Source organism: Cynocephalus volans, chromosome 15 (assembly GCF_027409185.1).
Source record: "Cynocephalus volans isolate mCynVol1 chromosome 15, mCynVol1.pri, whole genome shotgun sequence".
In the NCBI taxonomy this organism is placed as follows: domain Eukaryota; kingdom Metazoa; phylum Chordata; class Mammalia; order Dermoptera; family Cynocephalidae; genus Cynocephalus; species Cynocephalus volans.
Genome location: NC_084474.1, coordinates 8,922,839 through 8,939,815, shown reverse-complemented (window position 1 = coordinate 8,939,815; position 16,977 = coordinate 8,922,839).

Sequence of the window (16,977 nt, the reverse complement as noted above, 5' to 3'; positions counted from 1 at the left end):
TCCCAAGAATCTTTAGTTTGTCCTTCCATTAACTCTGGTATTTTGAGCATTAACTATTTCTACAAATATTTCTATAACTTCCTGCCTATTGCCAAAGCCAAAAGATTAGAATGACTTAGTGGATTTCAAGATGTTAGGGAAGTCGAGGTTGCTCTTACTCCAGAAGGGAGTTTTGGGATATTTTACTTGTTGCTGTTTTAACTGTTCAGGATATCATCAAATTAAGTGACTGAGATCATGGTCTGGTAAAGATAATGACATATTTACCTACCCTCACATCTTCAACCCTTCCCCAATTTTTGAAATAAATGAAAAAAACAGAGCAAGTAGGGTAAACCTAATGAATAAACAAAGGAACACGCAAAACCATAAACGACATCTAAAACAATTCTGACAAATGATTCTCACAAACCCAAAATACTTGCCAGGGACCCTGAGCCACGCCCAGCAGCAGTCCCTGCGTGATGTCAGCAGTAGCTCTGCAGGAGTGGACGGAGCAGAGAAATTAGAAATTATTCTGACAGCCCTGAGAGCAGGAGGAATGTCAGCTGGTCCTCATCTTACAGCTGCGTCCTCTTTGTGAAAAGCTTAGCAGGCCAATCATAAAACAGTAGCCAAAGATGGGCTCTGCAGCCCCCAGTTCATGACTGAGGTCCTGATAATATAAAATGTGTTTCTGTTTTAAGTACCCACGTAACATTGACAAAAATTATCTGTATCTCATCATAACAATGTCTCAATAATTTTCAAAGAATACAAATAACGCAAACACAAGTCAAATGTAAGTACAATAAATCAGATAAAAATAATACAAAAGGAAAACAAATAGGTCTTACTCAACAACTTTATACTTAAAATGCAAAATAAAATGACAGAAATAAAAAATGATAATGATTACATAATCTTTCAGATTCTGTGCAACAAAGCTAAAGGAATTATCAGAAAGAAACTTATGACATAGGCATTGATGCCTTTGAAAATGAAAATAAATAATTGAATTAAACACCCTGCTGAAGAAAAGGCAAGTAAAAGAAGAATAAAAGGAAGAAAAACCAGAAGAAAGGAATTAGTAAATATAAATCAGAAATAAAATAATTTAAAAACAAACAGAAGAAATCTAGGACTAATATGTAAATTAAAAATTGATTAATTAAAAATAAAAAATAGAAAAACCCTTAGTCAACCTATTAGATGAAGAAAGAAGAAAGTATTACGAAATAAAATTAGAAATTGAAAAGGGGAAATAACCACTGAGAGGAAATTTAGGGCCCTAAGACACTACTTTTCAAAACTTTTCGAAAATACTTTTTAAAACCTAATGAAGTAAAAATTTCTAAATAGAATATAATTTGCTGTAGCAGAATTGAGTATATACAGAAACTACACAGAATAATTACCATAGAAGAAATAAAGCAAGAAGTGCGTGAAAAATTTTCCTATAAACAGCAATAGTTTCAGATGGTTTCAGAAGGGACTCACACTAAACTTTTAAAAATCAGATATTAATGCAACTAGAACTATTCTCGAGCATAAGAAGGGAGAAAAATTTCCAAATTCTCCATAATAAATAAAATAACAAAAGTCTACAAATCTGACAAAAACGAACTGGCAAAGAACACTACAGAATTATTCCACTTTTGAACATTAATACAAACATTCTTATAATATATAGGGATAATAATTCTATGATATCATCCATTGACATTTATTGGTACTAAGATTAATTTAAAATTAGGAAATGCTTTAATATAATGTGCCTTCTTTATATAGTTAAGGAGAATAGTCATATTATTACATCCACAGGAACAGAGATTTATCAAAATTCAAACACTCATTAATGTAAGAACTACAGGATGCACTGACCCAAGTGACCTGTTATTATGCAACTTAATAGTTTTAGATACTGCTGTGAAGTGCTGTGGAGGACCTATTGGTTATGGAGTAAACACAAAGAGGACATTATACATGTTATAATTATCTATCTATCTGTATATTTATCTATCTGTATTATACAAGTACACATAGTATTTTATTTTAAATGAGAAAGCTACACCAAAAAACTAAAATTAATACAGATATTTGGAGGAAATTAGAGATAAAATTTAAGATTCTTCGCTTACATATTGGTTTGTACCTTTAAATTTGAGATTGTGTAAATAGTTTAAATGGTTTCATATAATATGAAACATGAAAAAAACTCATTAAAAATTGAAAATAAGTAAAACAAATAAAACCTAAGTGTTTATCCAGAATGGTATAAGCCCATAAAGAAAAATTATTTCAATGACTTAAAAAATTGGATGATATATGCTATGGTTTGAATATGCCTCCTCCAGAAGTTGGGTGTTGTCAATGTGCAACATAACATAACATAAGAGGTGGGGCATTTGAGGTGATCAGGCCAGGAGGGCTGCCCCCTTGTGAACGGAATTAAGGCCCCTGTCAAAGAGGCTTTGCGCAGCAGCACAAGGCTCCCCAGCCCTCCCACCTTCCCCCGTGCGAGGGCACCACGTTTGTCCTCTCCGGAGGACAAAGCCCTCTTCAGACAACCGAACCAGCTGCTGTCTCCATCTTGGACTTGCAGACTCCAGAACTGTGACAAAAGTAAGTTGTGTTCTTTATAAATTCATTTACTTTGTTTTAGCAGCCCAAAACAGACTAAGACAATATATAAAAAAGGAAAACATGGAAATGCATATCATATTAAGCTTTTCAGTATTCTTAATTTTTAGAAGGATTGGTATTATGATTGTTTGTTGTCAGTATTGTGAGATAAAGTAAATTAGTATCTTGATATTAGGAACCAGGATTTTTCAATGTGTAAGGAAGGAAAGGTCAATTGAAAGCCAAAGAGTTTAAGAAATGGCTCTACAGTTTTAATCAGAACTACAAATATGATCTCATGATGTGTCATCTTGGAACAAGTGCTGTATCTTTCTACTAAAAGTCCCAGACACCATGACTGTCTAGGTAGTGATGAGTACCCACTGTGCCCACAGTTTCATCTCTAAATATTTTCTTAAAATAATAGCTAATTTCATAGCAGGTAATGTAACACCCTTAAAAATCTTGTTGTAATAGAAGACAAAACACTATGAAACACTATTAGGATATATTTTACAAAGTCAGAAGCACTTTCAAGAGGTTTCTATTGGCCAAAGTTGAGACTACGTTAGCATTAATAAGAATACTTACAGTTATGACTTAAATATGTTTAAAACTATAAATTTAAAGGAATACTAAAAAAAAATCTCTTTTGCCTCCTTTGAAGGATACTTTGGGGAAAATAGTTATTTAGAAAATTGGTAAGAAAAATAATCAAGCATTTGTCCTATCTTTACTATATGGACTGTTCCTCAGGTTATCTAAATATTTGATAAGAGGCAGTTTTCCATGAAACACATTATAGGTAATAAATGAAGGCCATTTTCAAAATGTTAATGAAATAACAGATCTAGTCAATGATCCATCAGTGATGGCTGACTTCATAAAAAGAAAGAAAATTAGACACGCAGCTTCTGATGGATGTGCACAACATCACCAATGAAGTATTCTTGCTGAAAATAATGGAACCCATATCTTATCAACCCCAGAGCAATAATTCCAGATCTGCAGGAATTATACAGGAAGGAGAGGGACATATTAAACTACTCCTTGTAAAGCAATTGAAAAAAGCCCAGACCATAAGAAACAGTTGGACAAAGGTCCTCATTCTCTCAAAAAATAAACTGCAAGAAAAAAAAAATAGAGATAATAAAATAAGGAGGGAAGGAGGGAAGGAAAGGAGATTTAATGCATGACCCTTAATTTATGATCTTTATTGGGTTCCTGGTTTGAATGAAGTACCGTAAAATATTTTGCAGCAACTAGGGAAGTTCAAACACGAAGCACTTGTTTATATTCAAGCATTATTTGAGGCAACAGTATTAAATTGTGAATCAAAAAAGTGTTTTTGTTCTTAAATACATATACTGAACTACTTAAAAAGGAAGTTTTACGATGTCTAGGATTTAATTCAAAATAACCAGAGAAAGTAGAGGGAAGAGAACAGGGGCACTGGGTGCAGAAGGAACAAAATTGCACGTTGACGCTTGCTGAAGCTGTACACTGTCTACATTTCAGTTCATCATGTTATTTTAGATCCATATAGATTTGATATTTTCAAAATTAAGAATGACTGTGTACATACAGAGATTTTACCACCTGTAAAGTTTAAACTCATGAGAGACAGAAGAGTACATGTGAATCTTACACATTGGGAGGAAAAGGTTTAAGAAGAACTTAGTCACTAAGGAACTAGAAATACACACTGTATTTATCACTGTAGCACTCAGTGATGGTCTACTTTCTATTCCAAAAATCATTTCTTCTTAATTCGTTACTTCTGCCTTCAATATACCTGGGCAAAATAGCGTATTATAGCAAACGACGACAGTGGCTCCCTTAGAACATGAAAAGGAAACTTGCGTGATCTGGAAAAGCCATCCAGGCAAGACTGAGTCTTCTTAAAGAGGAGCACACTTTCCCTCCACCCACGATGCCTTTCAAAACCCTCACACTGAGACACAGAGGGGGCTACCCTGCTCTTTCAGAGACAACTGGGCTTTGTTTATAAATTCACCAAGAACAGGTAATAGATTATTCAACTGTCTATATTTCTATGACAGGTACGATGCAGGATATCATCTATTTTAACTTAGAATCATACTAGATTGTTTTTTCTTTTTTTACTAGAGTTATGACAAACAGCCAACACATTTGGCTTGGAGGAAAATTAGAACACTGAAGTAAATTTAACTTAAATACCTTTGTACTGTTGTCCTCCCATGTATTCAGGGAAAGAGAAATCTACAGATTATACCAGTGAAGGGAAAAAAATCACAACCGATCTCTTCAAATCTACCACCTAATCTACTATCTAATGAACCTTTTCTCTACCCTCAATCCAGTAGCCTCCACTCCCCATAAAAAATCAGGATTACTCCAAGTAGAAACAAAGCTGACCTTAATATTTACTGTTGTCCTTCAACAAAGACGGTTTTGATTTATCTGCAGTCACAGAACACTATACATCTTGCTGTCACTCAATAAAATGTTGTTGACCAATAACCAATTAAACCTCCATTCTTTAGTTTTTAGCTTTTCACTGAAATTTCCAAATGTACCTGCATCTTTCCTTACACTACATTCATCTGTTTAATATCTCATAATTATTTATGCCATTCCTTCAAATTTTTCTACATTTACTAATAACAGCTCTTAGCTGTTTTTCTTCCTTTTCCTATTCTAGCACAAAGATTCATATCTAATCTATCAGAAAAAGAGACCCAAAGGACCATTTTAAAAATCAGAGTGATTGTACAATATTATTTTTAGTCACTGTGTGATATGCAGTTATCTAAATATGCTTTTGTTATATTTAGGAATATATGGTATTAGCAATATTTAGGGTACAGTTTTAAGAATTTAGCACATTTTTAATTTTTTATTTGGAAAGTTTTATAGATTCACAGGAAGTTTTAAAGACCATCCAGAGAGGTTGCTTGTATCCTTCACCCAGTTTCCCTATTGGCTACAACTTACGTAACATAGAAAAATATCAGTGAAGAAAATTGACATTCCGTGATGCCATTTTATCACATGCAGATCCTGTTGACCACCACCAAGGTGAAGATGCAGAACTATTTAAAAAAAAAAATGATTCAGACCTGGTGCTACCCTGTATAGTTACACACACACCTAACCCATGGGATTTACTAATCTGCTCCCAATTTCTATAATCTTGTCATTTCAAGAATCTTATATAAGTGGAAGAACTTTTGATACTGACCTTTTTCATCAGCATAACACTCTTTAGATCCATTCATGTTGCTGTGTATATCAGTAGTTAATTCCATCCATGATATGAATGGACATAAGTTTGATTAACAGTTAAGCTATTTAGGGACATTTGCTTGTTTCCAGTCTTTGGCTATGAGAAATATATTTGCTATAAATATTTGTGTATGGATATTTTGGAGACATAAATTTTATATCTTCACGGTAAATGCCCAGGAGTACAATTACGGGTAATATGATCAGTTTCTGTTTAATTTTATAAGAAACTGCCAAAATATTTCCCACAGTGGCTGCACCATTTTATATTCCTGCCAGAATTGTATGACAGACCCAGTTTCTCTTCCTCCTTGCCAGCATGTGGATTTGTCGGCAATTCTTATTTTAGCTGTCCTATAGTGTAGGACATCATATTGTGGAGATAGTTTTCATTTCCCTAAACGTCAGTAAAGTTGAACATGCCTTCATGTGCATATTCACGTCCTCTTCAGTGAAATGCATCTTCATTTTTCTCTATTTTCTAATTAGTGTTTTCTTCTTAATGTAGAGCTTTGAGAATTCTTTATAAATTCTAGATATGAGCCTTTCATTAGATTTGTGGTTTGCAGATATTTTTAGCAAGCCTGTGGCTTGTCTTGTCATCTTAACAGGAAATTTCACAGACCAAGTGCTTCAATTTTGATGAAGTTCAACTAACTGATTATTTTCTTGGATGGACCATGCTTTTGATGTGATGCCTAAGAAGTCTTCACCAAGCCCGAGGTCCTAATATTTTCTCCTATATCTCATCCTAAAAGTTTTATAGATGCATAGGTTTTATTTAAGTCTTTATTCTATTCCAAGGTTTTTGTTTGTTTGTTTTTAATAAAGAGTGAAGTTTAGATCAAGGTTCCCTTTTACTTATGGATACTCAATTGCTCCAGCACCATTTTTTAAAAAGATTACCCTTCCTCCATTTAATTGCTTTTGCCCATTTGTCAAAAACCATTGGTTGTATCTGCCTTTGTCCATTTCTGGGGTACCTCTTCTGGTTCATTAATCTATACCTCTGCCAATACCACACAGTTTGATTATTGTCTATGGTAATCTCTAAAAATAAGGCACAGTGATCCAACCCTCTATATTCTTCCTTTTCAAAATTGTTTTTGCTGTTAGAGTTCATTTCAGAGCAATTATGTCTATATTTACAAAATATTTTGCTGGAATTTTGACAAGATGTTTATTAAACCTATATATCAATTTGACAATTGCCATCTTCCCTATTTTCAGTATTATAATCCATGAACACAGTATGTCTCCCAATTTATTTATCTCTTTTTTGATTTCTTTCACCAGAATTTTTGAGTGTTCAGATTAGAAGTCATGCAGATATTTTAAGTTTATACCACACTATCGTATCACTTTTTGAGCAATTGTAAATGGTACTGTACTTTTAATTTCAGGTTCCATGTATTTGTTGCTAGCATATAGGAAAAAAAGAGATAGTTTTGAATTTTGAACTTATGTTATTGTGATCTTTGTTGAACTCACTTATCAGTTCTCGGAGGGTTTTGTTGTTGTTATATTCCTTGTGCTTTTCTATATAGATAATCATGTCATCTACAAATAGAGACAATATTATTTCTTCCTTCAGATCTGTGTGCATGTTTTTCCTTGTCTTAATTGCACTGGCTTAAAATGCCAGGACTATGTTCAGTACAAGTGAGGAGAACAAAAATTCTAGCCTTGATTCTAACTGGAGGAAAAAGATTCAGTCTTTCACCATATGTGTCATTATTAGTTTGGGATTTTTGTAAATACTTTTTACCAAGTTGAGGAAGCTTCTTTCTGCTACTAATCCTCTGAGAATATTTATCATGAATATGTTAAATTTTGTCAAATTCTTTAAGTATTTTTCTTTTTAGCCTCTTAATATCATGAATTGTATTAATTACTTTTAAAATGTTAAACCAGCTGCAAGTCTAGAACTAAATTCTTTAGTCACCATGTATAATTCTTACATAGGTTGCTTAATTTTACTTCATACTATTTTATAAAACAGTTCTTCATCTATATTTGTGAGGGATATTATTTTTCTGTATTTTATTTTTTTCTACCTTTATTATTATTATTTTTTTATTTTCTCTTTGCTGATTTTGAAACAGGATAATGCTAGTTTCATTAAAATAAATTGATAAATGTTTTCTATTTTAGGGAAGAAAGTGTGTAGAATTGCTGTTCATTTTCTTTTAAATGTTTGGTAGAATTTATAAGTAAAATGATCTGGTCCTATAAGTTTCTTTTTGGTAATTTTTATGTTACAACTTATATTTTTTTAATAGTGATAAAACCACTCAAACTATTTATTTGATATTGAACAAGTTGAGGTAGTCTGTCCTTTTTAAGAAATTGGTCCATATTATCTAATTTGTTAATTTATATATAGTTTTGATTTTTGCAGGGTCTATTGTCATATTCGGTCTTCCATAGTGATTCATATCTGCTCTTTTTTTTTCTTTCTCAGTCTTTTTATACATTTGTCAGTTTCATTGGTCTTTTCCAAGAAACAAGTTTTTATTTCATTGATGTGTTCTAGTGTTTTCTGTTTTAATTTCACTGATTTCTGCCTTAATTTTGTATTATTATTTTTTCTATTGCTTTAGGCTGAAATTGCTCTTAAATATGTTACTTAGTTGCCTTAAGTGCTGGGATATATATTAATTTGCCTAGGAGTTGGACTTTTCAAATACTTTTTTAGCTATATTTGCCAGAGGTCTCTATAGTTTTCTACTTGTTTTCTTCTTCTTTTCTCTATCTCTCTTGCTTTTTGGCTTCCCTAATTACTCCTCCTTGAAGAGAGTCTGTGTGCTGCAGATCTTTCAACTGTAAACTTATTTTACTGGAGCCCTGTCAGTGTAGTGGTAAGGTGCACGAAGGAGAATGACTGTATAATCTTATGATCAAATCTTACTCTTTTAGTGGTCTTCTGTCTCTGGGCTGGAACCTTCACATGCTTTTCTCCAGATGTATAGCTTTTTACTTCTCCCCTTAAGTGAGACAGGAAGGTTAAAAGGGGCTGGACTGGGAGAAATACCATTCCTCAGTTGGAATTAAACTCTGGTAAACTCTTTTCTCCTGCAGAGTGTCTTTTTTATGGAGATTGCTCTGGACACACTCTCTTCCCCTCCCCTGGCTAGACCCAAGAGGGGATCTATCTTGGATTTTCACCATCAGAACCTGGTGGGTTCCTGGAGGTAAAGCCCACAGCCGTATGGGGACCATCTCTAAAGGCATAGCACCGTGAGTGTCTCATGCTCATGCTAGCCCACACTCTGCCTTCACCAGTCTGAGGACATTAAAATTTCATTGTTCCTGCCAGTTTATAGCTCCAGGGCCTTTTGCTTCACATATGCAATCTTAGCTGTCACTTTCTGAATTTGCCTCTCTCTACGGATTTTGGGGTGGTGATATATCCTGCAACTTCAATTCTTTAACAAGTACAGTAATAGTCACTGATTTTCAGTCTGTCCAGCTTTATCTTATTGTAAGGAGTAGAGTGACAACTTCTAAACTCTGGACATGTTAGTGCTGAAAACAAACTGCTCTTCAACTGTGTTTCTAAATTTGTTTTCAGTAAATACTCAGAGCCATCTCTTCTAATTAAATAGTTAAATAACGTATTATAATAAATATACATAACATTTACATGAAATTGTTTAAATAAAAATGAAAACTTCAATTTAATTTTTTAAAAACAAATCTTTATAATATTTTTAATAAAAATAACACTATTTGCAATTCTGATGTTCAGTGTTTATTTTGTTGTCAATATGAAGAATCATGATGCTTCATGAATATATGTCTAGACGTACATATGCACATATTTAACAATAATATGGTTTTTTCTAAATATTGCAAAATGTTTTTAGCTGCCAGTGGTAACTGTTGCAGATACTATGCTAATTGTCAATACATCTTGACCCACAAGTTAGAACAGAGTCCACAAAGTGGATGTTTGGCTCTACTGAGGAAGCACACTTTGCTATGCAAGAGCATGTTACATTCATGAATCTGAGAAGCATCTAACATGGTACTTAATTTGACTTTTCCTTACTCAAGCACTTTAGTGTATAGAGAGTAGATATGGAGAAAGGTTTCCTAGGGCCGAAATAGTGTCAGTCACAGCAGTGATGTTTAGGGTCATGAGTCCTACTATGTGAAATCTGAGTCCTGGATCCTGCATTACAGAGGAGCCATATGTGGGGTTCTACAAAGCCTATGGAAGGATGCCTCCTGCCTGGGTGTCAGTACGGTACTGTTTGAAATTCTCTGTGTGCACTCCATATCTCTTTCCTCGCTTTAAATATTTAAATCAGTTTAAGTAGAATTGATATCTTTAGCACAGTAGCATTTTCTTTAATGTAATATGTCTTTCAACCAATTTAGGTCTTCTGTAATGTATTTCATTCATTTTATTTTACATGTAGGTCTTATATATCTTGTTTCATCCATTACTATGAATATTTTATAGTGTTTAGGAATTTTAAATAATTTCTATTTTATTTTAATAATGCTTGCTGCTGCTGTACAAAAATTAACTCACCAGAATGAATTGATTTATCTGGCAATTCTGCTAAGTTTTTTATTAATTCTAACAATTTGGGATTCTTTAGAATTTTCTAAGTAGACAAATATCTCAAATGCAACGAGTGACAGTATTTTATTCTTCCCATCCTTATAGTTTTGTACTTTAACTATTTTTGTGTGGCTAGGGCATCAGTGCTATACTGAAAAGAAGTACTGAAATTAAACATTTTTTGTCATGTTCCTGAATTTACAGAGATTTTTAGATTATTATTATCTCTCCATTAAAATAATATTTGCTGTAACCCTTTTGAAGATATTTTATCTGCTTGAGGAATTTTTCTTTCATGTACAGTCTACATTTTGAAAAAATTGGTTTTTTATTTATTTTTTATTTGTTTGCTTCTAAATGGCAATTTCATTTCATAAAACTATTATCTTTTACATTTAATGAGATGGTGGTTTTTCTACATAAATTTCTTAACGTGGTTAATTTTATTAATAGATTTTCTAATGTTTAGCATACCTTCCATTACTATAATAAACCCAATGAGATAATGATTATCTTTTGTATACATCATTAGATTCCATTTGCTAATTTTTATTTAATCCATTTGCATCTATGTATTTGAGTAAAATTGATTGTTCTTCTTTTCTGTCTCTCACATTTCTTCTCTGATTTTCCTATTAATTATACTAGCCATACTCAATGAGTACACTGACTCAGGGAGTCTTCTTTACTCTGTAATTTTTCTGTATGACTAAAAGATCTCTTTCTTGAAAAAATGGCAAACTTACATGTGAAACTATTCTGCCTGAGGGGAAGTTTTTAATATATTTTTTAAAGTGTACAATGCAGTATTTTTAGCATACTCACAAGGTTATGCACTTTGGATTCCTTAATAGATTGTTCGTTTTGTTTTGAGTTGGTCCTAGAAATTGTGTGCAGCCATTTTTCAATTTTATACAAGTTTTTAAAACGTAGTCGTATTTAGTGTTTTGGGGTCTCTCTTATAAGTCCAATTTCTGAAGCCCCTGTTGGTCTATTTATATTGAATATTTACTCTTTCTGATGATTTTCATGCATGTTCTCTTGCCCTCTACTCCTATGGGCGATTTGTTTTTATTACACTGGAGCACTGTATTTGAAAAGGATGTTTACAGAAATAATTTAAAGTCCAGGATGATGTTATGTGCCTCCTGAGAGGACTGACATTTGCTTCTGTTTGCACCTGTGGCCACTAGCACTGCAGGACCATTTTCAACTGATTTTGGTGTCTGAGGCTGAGCAGCATTCCCTGGTGCAGGCCTGTCCACATCAGGTTAATTCTTAATCTTAGCATGTGGCTTCTCAGGATCCCAGTACTCGGCAAGCCCTAGCTGCAAATTACTGTCCCCACAGTGCCACAAAGCTGTCAAATTCCTCCTCAACTGGAAAATGCAGAGGAAAGTGGACCAAGCACACAGCCTACCTCATTGCACTGCCATCTTCTACCAGACCTGTCCTGCATTATTAGCTCTTTCCTGCTGCCTTTAAGTATTTGTTATCACAAATAAACATCTTTTTTGGGGTGTGTGTGTGTGTGTGTGTGTGTGTGTGTGTGTGTGGTGGGGACAAGTAGCAGAAGTGGAAGTCCTTGCAATAGCATTACCTCTAGATTTTATTAATATTTTGCTTTTTTTATCTTCTCTTTTTTTTGTCACTTTAATTTTGTTGAACTTCTCTAGTCTGTGTTTGCTTTCCATTTTAATTCCTATTTTCATTATTTTTTCCTTCTATGGCACTTTTCTTAACATTTCAATTAATTTTCAGTCTTGCATTTTTTACAAAAGAAATGCATTAATGACTATACATTTCTCTGTGTCCTATAAACTTTTACATTTAATATTTTCTATATTACCATATTATATAAATTTGTATACATTTCCGTTATATCATTTGAACTATGAGTTACCTAGAAGATTTGTTTTAATTTCCAAATGTATGAGGGTTTTGATGATTTTCTTTTGTTTCTGATTGTTAACTGTGTTGTAGTCTGAGATTATACTCTCTGTGACACAAGTAATTGTTCTATGGACTTGATTTAAAACGAAAAATCTTTCTCCAGTTGCCTAGTTCTATGTACAGCCTATTTTGCCGCAACATGTGTTTCTGTAAAGCAAATTTATTCATACATGATTTGTTAATAAGGGAATTAGTTTAGAATAGAGTACAAATTGTGTGGGTTCGTCCACAATATACCTAGGCAAGAGAAGAATGATGGTAGAATTTATATGATAATGGAAGCTTTCAATGCTGCTGCTCTGTTGGCAGGAAAAGCACTGCAGCATCTATCTTAAGAAAATGAGGAGCAAGTGTTCAGGGCTCCATCCCAGAAGGGCCTGTCTCATCTCCTGCTGGCCATGCTCTGGCTCTGCCACCTGCCTCCCATGGCCACGCAAACAGAAGCACAGGGCTCATGCTCCTGTCCCTCTGTCCATCTCAGCACCCACCAGCTCTGCTCCTGCAAATTTGCCATCATTTCCACTCTGTTTCTTTGGTATACTTTCAGTAACCACTGTGGCAGCATCTGCTCACATGAATATGTCTGAATGGCAGACAAATTATCCCCTGTAGTCTGCATACTCTTTTGTCTGGTGCTCCTGTTACAAAGCTACATAGTTTGGTACTGTCCTTTCCAACTCCTTTTTCTCATAAGCCCTGCTATCGTTCATGTATATTTTTCAGAACATGTTTTTCAGGAAATATATAATCTTTTAGAGAGGACATATCTATGTGTCCTTCAGTCTTGTCTTGCAGTGCATGAGATTCAAGTCTTCCACACACACCATCAGTTTTGAAGACAGGTGCATTAGAATCTCCCCAACTGTCCATTTCTCCTTGTAGTTCTTTCACTTCTGACTTTACATATTTTAAAGTTATGCTGCTATGTTTAGGTAATTTTAAAATTGTTATTTCTTCCTGGTAAACTGAACTTCTATGTTTGATCTGTAGGAAGGCTTTTGGTCTTAAGGTCTATTTTGTCTTTTATCAATAAAAGTCCACTATGCTTCTATTGCTTGTCTTTGTCGTCCGATTGTTCCATCTGGAGTCTTTGTTACTTTGTGTCTGGTGTTCATTGTTTCTGCTCATATTTGCAATGATGGCTTGTCTCTTCATGTTTTATGTGATTTTGAGGTTGAGATATCATGATTAGTGCCATTCTAGCCATGGGATTTCTGAGGCTTTGATTTAGGGTGTATTTTATTTTTTCTGTCAATTACCTGGGAAGGGTCACCAAGGGGACCTTTTTAATGTAAATTCTAGGCTTAGGTTTTTTGAGGACTGTAGAAGTAGAGTGGATTGTGGTCTAAAAGCTACATTAAAACCAACCTGTCAATGGAAATTCTTCCTTAAAGCTGTTTTTCTTCCTTCTACATAAAGCCAAAACAGGAAAGTTTCCCCTCTTTCTTTTGCTTTGGGTACGTTCTTCATTTCATAGTTTGTCCTTTCCTTGAGAAAATCACCTGCTGGAGTCTGTTTTTGAGCGAGATTCTCATAATGATTCCCCACCTTGCCAGCACCAAGCATTTTCTCTTCTGTTCCTCGTGTGGCTCATTAGAGTGGAGAGACGGCCCTGGGCAGCAGGGACGCCCTCATGCCAGCCAGCTTTGGTGCTCTAGGACCCTACCAGTTTGTGGTTTCTGCCACTGAGGAGTTCTCTTGCTTTCTTACCAACTAAATTCCACACATAAAAGGGATGTTTGAATCCAAGTTTTTAAATGTGATGTATTGCAAAGGTTACTCAGGTAATTAATCTGCTATGCTGCTGGGATGTGAAGTTTTATTATGGCTGCTCTTTATATTACTCTATGCACTCCTGTATTTTCAAAATGTACATAACTGTAACATTATTATTACTATGAGAAAGTATGATTTCAAACATAAATAGCATTTGCTTCATCAAAACCGTCTCTGTAAGCTCCTATACTAAAAAAAGCACAGCAACAACATAATCATGATTGTCAAGAACTTTGTAAGTTCTCCTACAAGACAAATATCTCTTTTTATTCCTCTAATAACATAAAGCACAGGCACTTATGGCATTAAATACATTTCAATATATAAACCACACAATGAATATTCTAATATATTGGATTCAGATATAATTGAATGTGAATTAATCCTTTTCTCTGTGAATTTAAAAATATATATATTTTAAATACCTAGAATGAGTTGAAGGGTGGTTGGATGCTAAATATTCAAATCGTTAATCCTGTAATTTTCTATGATCATCCTTAAACTCTTCATATTCCATTGGAATTGTTGGTAAGAATCTTGCCAATGCTGGTTAACAGAAAACACTGCTCTCATTTTATAAAATACATTTATACTGAGAGTATAAATTTAAACTATTATGAAAAAATGAGAAAGCCATATACTCAAATTTCATGATGAGGAATTAGCTCATGCTGAAATACTAAACTTTATAAAATACATTTCTCAATTTATCCTTCAATTTTATTCCCCCAGACTTGATAAATAAGTTTTCTACTTCTATTAATTATTAACAGATAACTATCTGATGTGCTAACTAGCCTCTGACATAACAAGGTTCACAGTGATGACTCTCCAAGTGCTGTTCTGGCATGCATTCTGGGATGAATACATCTAATATTCTCAGAATCATTCATTTTTTGGTTAATTGTTGACATACAATTTTGGCAGTGTTCCTTTGCTTATTGAAAGAATCCCCGGACACTAAAGTTTTATTTTCTAATTCAGCATTCAAATATCATGATGCATGTACACATTTTCTTAATTGTCAAAAAACGTTATAATTATCACATCCTAGACTTAGAAGAAAGTTTCTTCAATCATATGGCATAGTACACACTACTTCAGGTAGAGTCTGAGGTAAGTCTGGGTAGGTAATTGAAAACAAGCAGATGTGATAGATTACCAGCAACTACCCCCATTCCGTAATTCTATCATCACTCTTAACAGTGTGAATTTACTGAATTCACTTATTTTTCTTTCACTGGGTTCTTATGAAAACCTAATGTGTAATTGGTGGCATAAGTGTCATTCATTTTTCCTTCAGCAATACATTGACTTACTGTAAAGGTAGGAATTATATATTTGAAAGTAAGTTGAGAAAAAACCAAAGGCTAAAACACATTGAACCAGAAATAACCAATTCTAAGGGAGGTAAAAATAAGAAAATAAAAAAGAGATCAATAATATCCAAAAAAGATGATTTAAAATTATTCTTGTCCCTTTATTGCTTTGGAAAACACTTACATGGAAAGATAAGAAAACAGAACTTCAGCCCATCCAGCCGAATCAGCTGACTCATCTAAAGCAATTGGTGGATGCCCAAGTCAGCCATGCTGGAAAAGGCAGGCACAGTGGGACATCCAGGCCAAGTCAGTCCCCGCTGCTTAGAGAGTCTCGAGAGCTGCTGGGACCATACACCCTGAGTCAGTCATGCTGGAAAAGGCAGGGACCATGGGTCTCCCAGCCCAACCCAGTGCCCACCACCAATAGAGGCCTGAGAGCTGCTAGGCCCACCAATTCAGCTTCACTGGAAAAGACAGGCACTGTGGGACCTCCAGCCCAGGTCAGTCCCCACTGCTTAGAGAGTCCTGAGAGCCACCAGGCCCACATGCCCAAGTCAGCTGTGCTGGAAAAAGTAGTTGCTGTGGGATGCCCAGCCCAGGTTAGTCCTTGCTACTCAGAGAGGTCTAAGGGCCACTGGACCCACATGCACTGAGACAGCCATGCCAGAACAGGCAGGTGCCACAGGACCCCCAGCCCAGGTACTAGCAGAATTGGCAGTCCCTTCAGAATTGGCAGTTCCTTCAGGATCCAGGATTGACATCCTGCTGCCCAGAATTGGCAGTCCCTTCAGGATCCAGGCCAGACATCAGGGTGGAATGACTAGACTGTGATACCCCCGCCACAATGACTAAACACCAAAGGAAAGACACCAGAAATATGAAAAATCAAGAAAGTACATCACCACCAAAGGAAAATAATAACTCTCAAGCTCTACATTGTATAGAACAGGAAGTTCTTGAAATTACTGACAAGGAATTTAGAGAAAAAATTCTAAGGAAACTAAATGAGATACAAGAAAACTCAATTAGACAACACAGTGAAATGAAAAAAAAAATATACTGGATCTGAAGGAAGAAATGTACAAAAAAATCAATGTCCTGAAAAAGAATATAGCAGAGCTTGTGTAGCTGATGGATTCATTCAACAAAATAAAAAACACAACAGAGAGTCTATCAAGCAGGCTAGAACAAGCAGAATAGTTTATCTACCACCCCAAGAAACCAACAAATACAGAAGACAAACAGAAAATCAGAAAAAAAGGAACAAAAAAAACTTAAGATATCTAAACAAAAATCAATAAAATGCGAGGAGTAAATGAACACCTTTTAATAATAACTCTAAATGTAAAGCGATTAAATTTCCCACCCAAAAGACACAGACTGACTGACTGGATTAAAAGGATGGACCCAAACAATATGCTGCCTTCAAGAGACTCACCTCACCTTTAAAAACACACATAGACTAAGAGTGAAAGG